Raw genomic sequence first — 14150 nt, 5'->3', positions numbered from 1 at the left:
ATTCGGTTTGTTCTGTAATTGCAGCCTGAGAGAGAGAGAGAGAGAGAGAGAGAGAGAGAGAGAGAGAGAGAGAGAGAGAAAGAGAGAGAGAGAGAGAGAAGACACATTCAGCCATCTGGAGCTCCAACCAGGAGGACTGAGAAATTATCACAGTATCAACATATGCAAGCAAGAGTTACAGAATTAGTCACCTCCAGCTGAAACGTACAACACCTCTAATGAAGGAACACATCGATGACGCTTATTTATTTATTTTCTTTTAATCAATATTTTTTTTTTTTTTTTTTTAAGCAACAACAAAAACACAACAACAAAAGAAAGAGAAGAAGAAACAAGGCTGATGGTTTACAACAAGCATCATTTCCAAATCTTTAACACAGTTTATAAAGGGATCCCCAAATATTTTCTCTTATCTTTTAGTATATAAATTATTATTTCTAGTGGGAGGTTTGACATTATTTGTCTTATCCGATGATTAATATTTGGGAGTTATCTGTGAGTTTTCCTCCAAAACAATGCTGTTAGCTTTTTGGCATTGAGGAGGCTAAAGTCCAACAAAATTCATTCATTTTTATTATAATTATGTCCTTCTAGATATAAACCAAGTAAAAATAATTTAAGGTCCAACTGAATTCCTTTAGAAATAATTTTCTCTCTGACCTCGTCCCCAGAATGTTTTAATCTTTCTACGCTGCCAGACGTGAAACTGTCACATCCTGCCGGGACTTTGTGTGTTTTTTGGTCTTTTTATGTTCTCGTGTTCTTTGGGGTCTCCTGGTTTGATTTCTGTTTAGTCCTTCTGGTCATGTGGGTTTTCTTGTTATATTTGGGTGGTGGGTTTGGACTGCCTTTTGTTGTTTAGCCTGGTGTGTTGTGTACTTTAGTTTAGGTTCATGGTGGTCCTTGGACAGGTTGGGTTGTATTTAGAGTATTGTGTTTTCTGGGTTTTGGTTTTGTTACTGTGTGTTCATGTACTCCTCCTCACCTGCCCTGCTTCCTGTGTTTCCCTCAGCCAATCACTCCCTCGTGTCTCGTCACCTGTTCTCCATTCCCTGATTAGCTTAGCCTGTATTTAAGGTCTGGTTTTGAGTTGAGTCTTTGTTGGATCATTCGTTTTGTTTCGTCTGATAGCTCTGTTCAGCTGTTTGCCTTTTCATGACCATCCACCATTAAAGGAGATTTTTTTCATCATATCTGCATTCCGGCCTCTGCATTTGGGTCCCAACCTGACAGAAACAGTGCTCCTTTAACCTCTGTGCACATATATCTGGTATATCTTTATCATAACGACTTAATTTGCCTAATTTAACATGAAGCATGCCACTTAAATGTCACTCAGAGCAGCTCAGAGTATTTCGTCTTGTATCAGAAACACTTCCTGTCAGTGTTTCACATCGACAGAAAAAAAGCTCATTTCTTGTGAATGCAGTGTGAACAGATACTGAACGTTTTCTTTCATATTTGACTACATTATTACTTATATTTTTCAAACACAGACATAAATATATATATATATTGAAGGTAAAGTTTCCAGCTACATTTTCATTCACATAAATAGTTTGTTTGATTCTTCTTTGTTGTATTATATACGACATAAAGCAGCCGAATACAAAAAGAATTTCAGCTATTTAAAAAAAAAAAAAATCTTTTGAAACAGGTGGCAGTAAAAGTGTTGATTGCAGAAAAATTAAATCTACGTTCAGATATTAAATTTATATGTTTGAATTTCAGCCCACCGGTGAAAAATGAAATGAAAACATCTCTCAGGTTGGAGCAAGGCACCGACCCCCCCCCCCCCCTCCGTGTGCAGGTTGGCGGTTCGCTTCCCTCCCGTATCGACTTCTGGATAAAACAGCCTCCCATTTGTTTCCGCTAAGCGACAGCTGATATTTAAAACTCCGCAGAAACTGTAAACTTAACGGCAGAAGACGGAGGGAGCCGCTGATGTCGGCAGACAGCCTTATCGATCAGCGAGCCAGGGAGAGTCTCACGTTCCTCCGGGCCCCGCCCACCCTAACCTTTACCGCCACTGGTCGACAGGTCCATCAATCAAAGTGACTGACGGCTGCGGCGGCCCCCTCATCCCGCTGATCAATGGCGATGGATTTTCTCCTCTCAGACACAGATATTATGACATCTGATGGTGAGGTGGTTAATATTCCTCCATCTGACACACACACACACACACACACACACACGCAGAGTGAGGAGAGCGTAGGCGGATATCAATCTCAGTGTCTGTTGTCTTATCAATAACACTTTGAATGGAAGATGAGAACAGGAGGGAGAAGGCCACCGGGGCCACACATTCGTCTTTCTTGTCAAAACCTGCTGCATACGTTACCCACAATGCAATTCAGTTGGAGATCTAGCCTCCAACCTCACTTTCTTTCTAACTCCAGATTCATTTCATTGTCAAACTTTTAGTCTTCAGCCTCGACCGACGCTGACTCGAGTGACATCACTTGAGCTCCATCTGTGACGGAGAAAGATTTTACCCCAAAAAATTTAGATAAAAAAGGAAGATTTTAAATTTATGGAGCCTGAGAGAGACCACTGAGAGAAAAAAACAAGTAATATTTTCTAACAGCTGTCATTGAACACAACACACAAATCTGAGATGTGGGAAGGCTACCCAGGCTCTGCCGGATAGTTCGTCCTCAGGAGCACAAACTTTTTTTTTTTTTTTTTGGGCCTTGAGTCACAGAGAGGCTGTCAGAGCAGGAGTAGAAGTTAGTTTGTTGTCAGTGGAGTTGGTGGAGTGTCTACACTGTAAACTGCGAGGCAAACAGAGCTGTGTGCAGCGACAACTCGTCTCGACACTCTCCATACCGCAGCGTCTGACTGTAGGGAATCATTATGAGCCATCTGAGGATGTTTATTAATGACCTTGGCATGGTCGGAGGTTGGCTGCCATGCTGTTAATGCTATTCACTGGCACACAGCGAACCATGGCAGCGCACAAAGAGAGGCAGGGAGAGCAGAGGACAAGGCGCCTGGTGGACATCCATATTAATGCCAAGCTCGGCCTGTGTTCTGCTGCCATGAGCCCCAGCTGAAGCCCAGACAGAGCAGCCTGATCCCTCAGGACGCGCTCCTTTATCTTCATACCGGCACATCCGCTGCGGCCCGAACTGTCACGAGACGTCTCAAAAGATGTCTGGAGATGTCCTCAAAACGTCTTCAGACGCCTTCTGATGTTTCAAGAAGTTCCTGTGACGGCAAAGTTTGCGGACGTCTGGAGAGAAGATTCGACTTTACTTTCAAAGTCGGGAACGCGGAGCTGAACGTTTTACGCACAAAGAGGAACGAAAACAATCATGTTAGGTGAGTATATTCTCTCTTATTTATATAGTTATTTATAGGTGACAGTGACCTTTGGCACTAAAAAGACTGTAACGTTGAAAGATATCTACTTGATTTGACTCATTTGGACGCTGAAGCTTCATATTAGCTTCAGATAAACTTTTAAATAAATTTTTTGCACAGAAGGAGGACTGTGGATTTTGTCCTCCATCACTTCCATTGTAAGGTCATTATGAAGGGATCTTCTGATGGTCAGTATGAACAGGAGGAATGATTACAGCAAGAAAAAAAACAGGTTTCAACGATCATTTGGGCTCTTGACTGTTGAAATATTGTGAACTCGTCCTTTTAAAAATACATAGTAGAGCTAAAATCAAAGTAAGAGGAGTAAAAACTGTAGAAAATGTATCAGAACTCTTTGTCCCAACAAACAAACACAGTCAGAAAGCTTTAAAACACTTTATATGTTCTCCAGAACAAATTCAGGAAAAAAGGCAAAAAAACAGTGAAAGGAATTACTTCATGTATTATTATTTTTTAGATTAATTTAGCTGATTGGTATAAAACACTATAAACAAGTCAATCAATTAAGAGATTCAACATAATTAATAACATTTTAAATTTAATTGGGAAAATTCACACAATAAAGCAGCACAAATAGAAGGAGGAAATATATTTACAATGAAATGAAATAAGAAGTTCTAGTCATAATATCTCACTGTACCTCCTACACCTCAACTCCGCATGTCAAACAAGCTGCAAACTGAACAAACATGAAAGAAAAGAGTCGTGTAAACATCTCGGAACAACACCTGTGCACGTTCGCTTACATGCACAGATGAGGAAGAAGCATGTTTTCCACCTTCCTCTTCGTTCAATGTGAACATCACAGACGTAAAAATCACTTCTACAAACGCTCCTCCTCCTCATCATCAATCATGAATCAAAGCTGAGCTGCAGCCATCAGTTGATTAACTGAATAAAGAAAAGAGAATTAATTGGCAGCTTAGTTTCAGTTAATCGTTTCAGTCGTTATTCAAGTCAAATGCATAAAGTGTCTCAGATGTGATGATTTGCTGTTTTTTCTGTCATACGTGACAATAAATTGAAGAGATTTTGGATTTTTACTCAGCCAAAAACAAACAAATTGCAGACACTTTTTAAACATTTCATTATCTACATAATCTGCATATTTAACGATAATGAAAATAATCAACTGCAGCTCTAAATTAAAGTGAAATTTACTGTCGAACTTCCTGCTATGAAGCCGCTTTAAAGAATATCATGAATCACGAGCAGGAACAAAGATCCAGCTGTTTTTATTTTCATAACATTTTCATTCATTTTCGTAACATCTGGGGTCAGACGGAATCGGTTTCACGTCGACGGTAATGTGTGAAATACCTTTTTTTTTTTTTTTTTTTAAAGCAGTTCTAATCCTAATCCTAATCTGGTTTCACAGGTGGATCCTTTTTTTTTTTTTTGTGTGTGCTGCTTTTTGACCTTCTGGCTCATTTTCAAATCCACTTTTCTGATGCAAACTGGATGAAACGCCTCGACAAACCTTCCGGCTGAATATTTTAAAGCCCTACATTCACACCCCGGTGTGTTTTATTCACTGTTTGCTCATCGACAGCAGCTGTATTTTGTTGCTTTTTGCGAGCATCGATTTCACCGACAGCAGTGTGTGTTTTTTTTTTTTTTTTTTTTTTGTCTGACAGGTTCAGGAGAGCTGCTGGTCAGCCAGAGAGGCAGAAATAATGAATCCATGCAGCTCTTCACGTCACATGTTAAGAAACAAAAAGGAACGCTCTGGGGAGGAGAACACGTCCCGACCGCTGCGGCGACAAGCCGTTGTGTTTTATCCTCCGCCTCGGTCCTTTAACTTCTGCTGCGTAATTGCTTGTTCTCAGCCTTCCTCCACAGTGAGGAGGAGGAGGAGGAGGACTGTGTGTGTGTGAGTGTGTGTGTGTGAGAGAGAGAGAAAGAGGGGGTAAATATTTCTGGATGTGCAGTTGTTTATGTCTGAGAGGTAGAACTGTCTCACCGGGAGAGTCACAAAAATACAGAAACAACACAGTGAGTCACAGCTGCTGTCTGTGCTGCTGATAATAGAACTCAAGATTTCTATCTGTCTCTTTATTAACAGAATATTTAAGATGGTGTTTTATAAAAGAAAAATGTGTTTCTACTTGTCAACAAACGCCGTGAAAAGTCTGATTAGTCTCATTAATGAAAAAATTTAAAAAAGGCTCAATGATTTCTTAAAATAGCTGGGAACTGTTCAGCATCGCTTCAAACACTTCACACTTTATTCTAACCTAGAAAACTCTAGAAAACCTAGAGTCCCGTCTCACTATGACGAGAAGCACCTTGGTTTTCCATCCTCGACTGTGCAGGTAAACACTCGCGTCAGGCTGTCCTGAGAGAAAACGCCGTACCGCCGGGGAGCGAGCGAGCGAGCTGAGCTGATGAGACTCATGGACTCAGTCGATGGCGTTTCTTCTTCTTCTTCTACAACTTCAACAACAACAAGAAAATAACACGTTAAAAAACTTTGTTCAGCTGTTGTTTTAGCATTAACATCACATTACCTGGAAAAACTAGCTAGCTAGTCGGCTGAAGGAAGCTGCACATGTCAGAACCAGACAAATAATCACATTCAGGAGACTTCCTACGACTTGTTTCAACAGTTTTAATCAGAAGACGAATTCAACACACGTCAACAATAAATCAATAGTATTTATTTCCTTATATATTTTTTTGATATTTATTGTTACAAAATGTGTATATGTGTATGAATGATATGAGGGAAACGTTAGCATTTGGCTACTTCTCCTGAACATCTGTTGTTTGGTTTCTTTTCCCTGATATTCAGCCATTGTGGGTTTTTTTTCCACTTTCACATTGTTTACAGTGTCAATAAATCACGTGTGGAACAAATATTATGAAGCCACTTGGCAAAAAAAAACCTCTGACTTCCTCTAGTTTCTCAGGTGTGTAATCCCGGATGATCTTTTACCATCTTAAACTGTCGTAGAAAAACACATAATAACAAATTTATCACGCAAAAATGTAAAGATCTGTAATAACCATAACATGCACACTGAACTGGACGTTTTTGGTTAAAAGGCTTGTGATGAGAAATGTCTGTATGAGTCTGATTTGATATTTTGGGGTGTAATATTAAATAATATATGATTCAACTCAATGCAGAACATTTCTCGCTCTCTTTTTTTAAAATTTTGGTCACGTGTGAAATATTCAAACCTTCCATGTTTTTATTTGGCTGCATTATTCCATTATGTCTTCCTCCTGACGGCTGAAATCTTTGCAAACTTTACGATCGTCTCTAGAGTTTAAAATAAATCTTTTGTAGGTTTTAACAATGTTTTGTACAAAAAAACCCCTGCATTCAGCAGGAATGAAGTGATTAAATGAATTTTCAGCTTCTTGCTCTCTTGGAAAAAACACATTTGCAGAGTCACAAGCACATTTTGGCTGAAAATATACAATATTCTGACAATCTCACAGCCGCACATTGGCTCTCCTGCCGAAAAAAACACTGAATATTCCAAATCTCTTTCCTGTGGTGTGTCTGCAGGCTGCTGCCCACAAAACTCCAACACTACAATTAGAAGAAGAGGAGAAACAACAGGCAGCGGGAGTCTTTATCGACATGGCGCAGGAAAACAGCAAGGTCAAAGGTCAGGGGCACAATAACTCCCATCAAACACTGCTGATTAAAGTCAGGCAGAAAGCAGAGCGCTGCTCCATGACCAGGCAGACAGACGACTCATCAGCCGCCACCAGAGAAAAAGAAGAAGAAAACATATAACCTGGAGGACTTTGTGTTGGAAACTAGCACACACACACACATACACAGACACACACACACACACACACCTTCCTTTATGTCCATCTGAATGTGCTCGTTGATATATGCGAGGATGAAGGTTAAAAGTGTTGAGTGGTGACGTGTGATTGGTCCTTTTCATCAATAAGCGATCTGACAGAGAGAGAAGGACCGGCGAGAGAAAAGCTTCAAGGCCTCGCATATGTATGTGTGTGTGTGTGTGTGTGTGTGTGTGTTTGTGTGTGTGTGTGTTTGTGTGTGTGTGTGTAATAGCGAGGAGGAGCAATAGCGGCTCTTCATCATCACCTTGGTGGTGGTGGGAGTTGAGCGGAGGATCATGAAAGAAATTGAGCATTCAGAGCGAGATCCTGTCCATGACTGAAGAAACAGAAGGATGCTGACACACACACACACACACACGCACGCGCACGCACACACGTAACCGATTTTTATTTTTAAATTCTGGTTTTCTGTCAAAGACTTTTTGATTTTTATTCTCAAAATGTTGATGCTGATTGATTCCTTTGTGATACAGTTGTAATGTGATGTTAATGTGGTATTTGGTTTTAGATGTGTTTTGGTGTGGTTTTTAGGTTTAGGTCCAGTATAAATGTGGTCTCAATATGATTTAGATGCAGGATAAATACAGATTTAAAGCTGAATAATGTGTATATATAAGAATAATGGAAGAAGATACTGTGACATCACCAATTGGTTTGTGGACTCCTGTTTTGAACCAGGATGTATAAAGAGAACTGGATACAGTGTTGGAGCTCTGTTCATACCTACGAATGCTGCTCAGTAGCACATGAAGCCAAAAAAGCCACTTCCCACTGTAAAGAAATACCTGGATGAAAACATACTGCACACACTCTTTGAGCCGATGGCGTTCATGGAGCAGGTTCACTAGAGACTAACTTCAGGTTTAGATCTCTGGCTACTTAAATGAGGATAAAACGATTCACTATCAGAATTTGATCATGACAGTATGGATCAAATTCTGATAGTGAAACGAGTCGTTTCGTGGGGGTTGTGATGCTCAAAAAAAAAAAAATGTGTCCGCTGATTTACAGATGTCTCTTTCACAATGTAAGTCTATGGGAAAAAGTCTTTTTGGGCCCAGTAGTACCACGTGACATTACGGCTCCATTTCCACCAAGCAGCAACCTCTGGGGCTGTAAAATGAAGCCAATGCGCCAAAAACTGCAGTTCCTTGAACGACCACTTGAGGCTCCAAAAGCGAGTCAATCCCAATAGACCCCCATGTTAAAATGCCCAACTTTACAGCAGAAATAAACATGTTTACAGTCTGGTACAAACAACGGTTTTGGTCTCTGTAGCTAATTTCCTCTTTCATGACAACTGTACGGGGGGTGAATTTTTTTATAACTCGCCCGTTTAAATTTTATTAAGCCGTAAAGTTATGCATAATGAAGGACATGGCTGCTTTGAGTGACAGGTCCGCCAGCCGCTAGGTGGCTTCTTTCAGCCATTCGGCCCGCATCTTTGCCCATTTTTGATTGGCTGGGAGTTAGGCAGCGTCACGCACTGCCAAGATGGCGACGGCCGGAGCTTCAAAACCGCTCTTCAGAAACCAACAGGTGACGTCACGGTGACTACGTCCATATTTATATACAGTCTATGCTCCCGACTGAACTCGTCTGCTTTCATGTTGCATTGTGGGTAATGTAGGCTTCAAGTTTTGAAAGAAGAAGTTTGTGAAATAAAAAATATTGTATCTCTGGTTCTGCTGCATCGAATTTGATTCTTATTCACAAAACTGTGTTATGGTGAAGTTTTAAGCATATTTCATACACTCTATATGACACTATGTATCATACACAGTACGCTATACATACTCGATCCAGCTCTTTATAGAAATTTTATAATGTTCTGCAGCGTCACGCACTGCCAAGATGGCGACAGCCGGAGCGGCTCACTTTGAGCTTCAAAACCGCTCTTCAGAAACCAACGGGTGACGTCACGGTAACCACGTCCATATTTTTATACAGTCTATGATTGAAACGCGTTCTTGTTCTCTCAGTTGTGCCTCCATTGTGATTGGATCTCAATATGCACATCAGCTGGGCGGAGCTGCCAGACTTGTCCAGACATGTTGAATCCAAGGTCAAAGAAACTGCTGCAACTAACAGACGTCATGCATTTCAAAATCACTTTTTGTGAGGGAAGACTTCTAGCTACTGCTACTACTTATAGTTTTTGCGTGGCTTGCTTTAGCTGGCAGGAAGAGGCGGAGCTAGATTACCCTTTATCTTACGAACATGGTCTCACTGTACAGATTGCATTTACACCTGCTGAGATCCGACCACCTCCGGATGTGGTCTGGCTGATTCAGATCATAACGCATGCTGTCCAGACATCGGTGCGAACGGTCTTTTCGTGGTGCTGTTGGGTTTATCGGGATGTTTGAGTGTCTGTGGTGAGAAACAAGCAGCAGTCTGGCAACTCCAGACTGAGACTGAGAGGTTTCATTAGCGATGAGGGGGAAAGTTGTGGTCTTATTAAAACAGTTTGAGACTCAGAGAACCGCCTGACTGATGAAACACTGCAGGAAGAGGGAAGCAGAGAGGTCACAACACCTCCTCCGAAATATTTAATTGGTATTTTCTCTGCTCCTTTTTTTTCTGCTTCTGTGGCTCCTACCTGCAATTTAAGACAGAAAACACTCTACATTACCGACTGCTGCACAAAACGCTGCAGGCCTGTCGTTTTGTGAGACACTTATTACAGGTTTTCAAAAAAACATTTCAGTTGTGTTTGTGAAACTATTGCAAAGGACAAAAACACAAAACAACCCGTCCTGCAAAATGAAAACGACACCTTCTGTACCTGTTCTTAAATATAGAATTAACCATCAAAATAATGTTTTATGTTTTACACTTGAATGCGGATCATTTGTTTGTTTGATTATTGTCTTAGTTATGCTGCTCTGATGACAATAAATTGACATTTCAGTAGTAGAAACAAGTAGAAAAAGGAGACTCTGCTGATGTTAAATGCTTCAGGTTAACTTCCGTCCCTTTAACAACTAAGTGTCTACAGCCACGCTAGCGGCTTAGCGTCACAGCAGTGCTTTGAGCTAAATGCTAATGTGAAACGGTAAAACGTTTAGCATCCTAGTATGATAACACTTGATAATATAACGCACAGCTGAGGATGATGGGAAAGACATTTATTTTAGCTGAAAATGTTAGTTAATCAAGTAATTGTACAATCAACAGAAAATGTATTGTCAGCTATTTTGATTATTGCTAATTTTTTCAAGTAAATTTTCAAACGATACTATATTTGCAGGTTTCAGCTTCTTCAATGTGACTGTTTGCTGCTTCTCTCTGTTTTTTATCGGTGTGAAATTGGGTTTTAGACAATTTGAGAACATCACCTCCCCCCTAATTTGGTTTCATCGATGAGAAATTTCTGTCTAAACTAAACATGTCGACCTCAAGGTGGCGCTAGATGAGAAGTCAGAGGATCATCTGAGTCATTAGGACATTGTCTGGTTAACCATGAATGTCTGTGCAAAGTGTTGTCCTAATCCATGACGTAAATGTTGAGATTGTGAGGAAGCCTGACTGTAGTGGCTAGGAAGGTGGTAGGAGGCAGACTCTCGTTGAATGAGTAAAAAACTGATTTATTCAGTCCAGTGTACCAAAAAACAAACAAAAAGGTGTCTCAAAAAATGAAATTAACACAAGCGATTCAAAGTTAACTAGCTTAACTTAGGCACGTGCACACCGCTACACCGTCATGCCCTAAACCTACATCTCTCCCCTTAAATAGGCCCTCCAATCTATCAGGCAGAACCATATTTATTGCAGGGGGGTGTCCTTTCCCTTATGCCACCTGGCATTATAACAATGCTACATGTATCGGTCAACATTGTTCACACAAAACACATCCACAGCATTAAACCTCAACCTGAGCCAAAACAACTACAAATCATATCGATACTAATCCAAACATTTAATGAAATAACATAAATCCCCCCCTATACTTGGTCTAACCCAGTGACATCACTGATAACCAGTGTATAAATACAGGAAGTAGTTGGGTGCCTCCTCCTTTTGTTTGTGGAGCACATGGCGGGTACGGTAAGTAACAAAAAAAATGATTAAATTATGGAACGCGGAACTTAACCAATAAACAATCACTAAACTTAACAATACTTATAATAGTCTATGTTTTACTTTAACTAAAAATGTTGCTGATATGTGAACTGTAAACAAACGTAATGCAAACCACAAACAAACCCAGGATAGTATGTATCTGCAAGTTACAGATTAATGCTGGACCTATGGCTAAAACAATTAACAAGCATGGTTAAATTCATAAACTATGTGGCATTGATGGCGATAAATGATGTATTCTCACCCACCTTGTCACAGAGATGTTTAGTAGGATAAGTGAAAACTTTGACCTGCTGAAAGTCATCAGGATTCTTCTTCTGGGTACCATGAATATGTAATATTCCTGAAATATTTCAGTCTGGGCCAAAGTGGTTGACTGACTGTTATTGCCTTTTTCACTGCAGACCTCTTTACTCGTCTAAAGGAGACCTACTGGTCATACCGGGATTAAAACGGCAAATTCTACTGCGGTCAATCTGATTCATACCATTAGAATCGCCATGATGCGCATTTTTCACATTGAGTTGAGAGAAGTCCCAGTAGCGTTTGTGGCTGAGTAGCGCTAACCCAGCCGAGTTAACAGTTAGCTCACCAGCTGCCGCAGTTCATCAACATCAAGCTTCCAGACGCCATCTATCGACCACGACTTTAGTAGGAGAATCACAGGTGTTACTAATTACTAATACTATTACTAATAATTCTTTTTTTCTCCCAACTTTATTGATAATAGACAAATTCAAAACACACTTCAAACAAGTATAAGAACAAAAAGAGGGAACAAAGTGCCATTTAATGAAATTATGACATAATAGAAATAAACATTTGGTAAAAGGACTGTGCTAAAAGCTTTTTACATTCAATAAAAATATAGAATGTAATTTAATAATTTAAAGGGGGCATATTATGCTTTTTTTTTAGGTTTTCTGTTATTTAAATACTGTTCTAATGTGGGATGTTAAGGTATGCACGGTTCAATGCAACATTTTTCTCCCCACTGGCCCACTTGGCCAGTAGACCAGTAGTTTTAATGGCCCCCCAAGCAGCCAAAAAATGAAAATAACTCTTTTTTTCCACGTATTAAAGTGAAGTTCCCTTTAGATTTGGCTGGTTTCCTTTACTTATGGATATGTCATGTTGGTATATCACACAAATATCCAAAATATATAAAATTAAGCACATATTGGATCAGTGAATGAATGGTGGTTTCTCCATATTTTGTGTAAAGCCAGAGAGTATGGAGTACATAAGGAGAAGAAAACAGAGTTTATGATAATAAAGCGGGTGTTTTACCTTTTGACTACATGAGGATCTGCGCGGCATAAATTCCATCGTCGGAGGGTGAACATGTGGACTCTATGCGGACGTCCACACGCCTCCCATTTGTTGTGATGGCGCCGTCACAACATACGCCGATCTACTGCACGTGTCTAGAGGGAGTCCTCCCATATGGACTCCAGAGAGAAGTATAAACAGAACTACTACACGTCCGTGGTGTCTGCAGCTGTCTGTATATGTGTCCACTTGGGAGAATATTCGTGGTTTAACATTTCAGCGAGTATGGACGACCTTGATAATAAAACCCTCGTGCCATGAACTGAGACAACGCTGAGAGATCTACACAAATGTCCTCATTAAGATAGAACAGTGAGAGAAAGAACATAAAGGCATTTGTTCATGTGTGCGTGTTCACTTCAAGCTCCTTCTGTTTGTTTCCACTACAGACATGGAGTCGAACTGCACTGAATGAATGAAAATAAAAACAGAAATAAAACAGAAACTAAGAGCGTCTGTTTCCACAGTAAATCATCTGCTGAGTGTTTAACGGTTGTGTATTTGTGCTTTAGAACAAAACTGCTGTGAAACAATTTTATTTCTCTCATTCACCGGCTGCTAGCTCTCCTCGCTCAACCGCCGCCGCTGCTATCTTGCTCTCTTTCTCTCTCATCTTTTTTTTAAAAAAAATGAGTCAGGAAGTCGACAGCAATGCTTATCTTTACTTTTAATGTTATGAAGCGAAGAGAAATGTCCTCCCCTCCCCACATCAACTTGCCCCGCATAAACGTTTCATCCTGGTGTGTAGAACAGCTGCCTGCAAGTCAAAATCCAGGGCTTTAACCTGCTGAATGCTTGGTTTGCAGTGTTTTTTTTCTACCTTGGTGACAGGCTGACGTCAGCTCTGTTAAAAAAATTTCTTCTTAATGAGCATTAAACAATAGAGACCGGAAATATCAAATTTAACAGTATTTATTTTTTTGTACAAGAAGGAGCGTTTCACAATGCAACATGCAGGATGAGGTCCCAGAGGAGCGACTACAACAGGGTTTTATACACCTTAAGTGGGCGTTACAGTTCTTTTCTTAAACAATTACATTACATTTCATTTAGCAGACGCTTTTATCCAAAGCAACGTACATATGAGACTGATACAACACAAGCAGGGATCTAGTCAGGAGACAACAACACCAGTAAAGTGCCATAAAGCTGAAGTTTGGGCCTGAAAGGACGTAGATGCCAACAGGCAGCGCAACAAGGCAATGATTAATGATTAGAGTTCATAGAAGTATGTTTTTTTTTCTCCCTACAGTTCATCAAGTGCAGAGGTGTTCGTGAAAGAGCTTGGTCTTTAGTCTTTTTTTAAAGATTGAGAGGGACTCTGCAGATCGAACAGAGTTTGGTAACTGGTTCCACCACCGGGCAACTTAGGGCCCTGTTGTGGTACCAGGCGCCTTTCGTTGGCAGAGTGTAGTGAGCGGGAGGGAGTGTAGACCTGAATGAGGGAGTTCAGGTAGGCAGGAGCCGTTTTAGTTGCTATTTTGTAAGCGTGTGTCAGGGTTTTGAAT

General features: G+C 40.4%; 1 long non-coding RNA gene across 1 annotated transcript; it reads left to right on the top strand.

Moving 5' to 3' along the window:
- Positions 1–1808: 1808 nt before the first annotated feature.
- Positions 1809–6517, top strand: LOC121902466. Its single transcript, XR_006097560.1, has 2 exons — positions 1809–3327; positions 5028–6517. It is a non-coding gene; the product is annotated as an uncharacterized LOC121902466 (long non-coding RNA).
- Positions 6518–14150: the final 7633 nt, after the last annotated feature.

This window comes from Thunnus maccoyii, chromosome 8 (assembly GCF_910596095.1).
Source record: "Thunnus maccoyii chromosome 8, fThuMac1.1, whole genome shotgun sequence".
Taxonomy (NCBI): Eukaryota; Metazoa; Chordata; class Actinopteri; order Scombriformes; family Scombridae; genus Thunnus; species Thunnus maccoyii.
Note: the sequence above shows the minus strand (reverse complement) of the source record. Positions and strands in the feature narration are given on the sequence as shown.